Here is a 2,322-nt window from a genome sequence, read left to right on the forward strand (position 1 = left end):
TGTGTGTGATATACTACCTAGTTCCCATTGTGTGTTAAATCCAGAACTTTCCTGGTTGGTCTTTCCTTGGTTGTAGGAGTCCTATTACCTTTAGAAATCTCGAAATGAAGTGATTGTAGAAAAGACCACACCTATCCTGAATTTATGTGATCAAGAAAAGAGGAAAATAGAAAAAGGATAATAAGTGAGACCCCAGAAGCTAGTGTAGTTTCAAGGAGGCTTAGTCACTTTAAATATCATCAAGTATCATACTTGCCCCTATCCTACATTACAAGAAAAAGAGAAGACCTATAGTGATCTTAGCTGACCTGTCTGAAAACCTTGGTAATGAAAATAAGAGCAAGCCTATGGTACTTGGCATACATTGATTGGAACTTTAATCTGAGAGTGAGTGTTCTTTGATTGTCCCCATGGTTACATATATGATTGTTGATATAAGAAAAAGGAGATTTCTTTGTTGTGAGGGCACACCAGATATGTTGCTAGTTGCTAACTATTTTGGATAGTGTAATACTGGTCTATGCATGATTGTTATAGCATCTTACCAAGACTGAACCCATAGATCCCATAATTCGGGTTAAAGAGATTTAGCCATTCATAACGTAATAAGCGAAACAACTAGATGTATTCATAATTTGAAAGAGGAACTTACCACAAGATGCATAGTAACTAGTGATTCTTAGATTATATCATAATTGAAATCCCAAAATATTGATGAAAATCTCTTCAAAGTTAATTGTTTTTCAAACCAAGAAACTAGACAGAAAAGTAACAATATACGTGTGTCCCAATATAGGTTCCCCCCCTACAAAACCCTAAACTATGATTTAAGTAGTTAACCCTAATTATGGCAACAAAATCATAGAGTTCAGTAATTTCTCAAATTAGATGACGACATTCGTGACACCTTATCAGCAGTCTTACAACTTATCACAAATATCGTCAGTTCCTTCTTCAGTTTTAACACTTCCTGCTTAAGGTTAATGATGAAACCTGATCACTTATCAACTCTTTGATGACTTATCAGGGAATGTCGTCACAACTTTTAGCTGAGGTTCATTCTCTGTCTAAGGCCGACGGTATCTCTAACAACTTATCACATGGCTGACGACTTATCAGGAATGTCGTCAGACACATTTCTATTCTATTTTCTTTAAATTTCAACTCTTTTGTTTCCATCCTTGTTGGTTCTCTTGTATCTTCGCTTTCTACTGCAAAATCAAAGATAAAACAATCCAAAATTACAAAAGTTGCTTAAGACCTTGCAATTATTCTCACTAAAAAGCCTCAAATGTATTAGCATCTTCTCACACATCAATAGCTATCAGTTACTCAGTCATTAGTATTTCAGTACCCCAGTTATGGAATGTTTCTAAATTATTTCATACGCTTAGTCTCGCAATTTCAAGTAATATAGTTTTCAGAAATCCATGCCCAGTCACATCATGTCACTCTGTCAATACATACCTTTTATGCATAATACTCTACAACCTCAGGCTAGTCGTTCAGACTAAGTGTAGTTCAGTCTTATATGCCAGCGTTCATCTATAAATCATTCAGTTAATCAGATAAATTAGTATACTTATGCATTCATGCTCAACACCATGTGAACCTTTTCAGCAGTCTCAATTGCAGTGCATAACGTTCGGTCACTTTATCTTAGATAATGTTCCATAGGTCTTACCTCCTAATACAAGAACCCTAGCCATGTAGAGATCTCCCATTCAGATGTCTTACTCAGACCAGGACAAGATTTTCTTTCTCTCTATAGTCATTAGAAATCTATAGAAAAAGTGTAATAGAAATACTTCGATCGAGTATAATTTTTCAGCATGAGTTAGTCTGCAAAGCCAGTACTTCAGTTTAGCAGTCAGAACGAACAAGTTCACATGGTGTGGTTTCCCCATCTTTCCACCTAATAGCACTATTGGTAATCTCATGAATGTGATCATTCTAAGATGGACCAACTAGGTAGTTGCGTGTTCAACTTGGTTCATGTATCATGCGTTAGTTTCATATCCTAGATAATTAGTCACAATTCAGTTTTTTAGTGCCCTGTGCATCATCCCATTTCCTCAGTATCATAGTCAAGTCAGTATTCTTCTAGGGACCTAGTGTCCCAAGGGGAAGATACACTATAATTTCCTGAAACTTTCATGACATAAACATGCCGCCCTCTTCTCATAGTGAATCTAGTTTGGAGTAGTGGGTACCCATAGGTTGACCCTCTAGCTCTAATATCGATCGTATTCCACGTATTCAAGGTACTTATTTCAAATCACGATATTCAGCTCATGTATCTCATTCCAAACCCAGTTACGT

This window comes from Capsicum annuum, chromosome 12, assembly GCF_002878395.1.
Source record: "Capsicum annuum cultivar UCD-10X-F1 chromosome 12, UCD10Xv1.1, whole genome shotgun sequence".
Taxonomy (NCBI): Eukaryota; Viridiplantae; Streptophyta; class Magnoliopsida; order Solanales; family Solanaceae; genus Capsicum; species Capsicum annuum.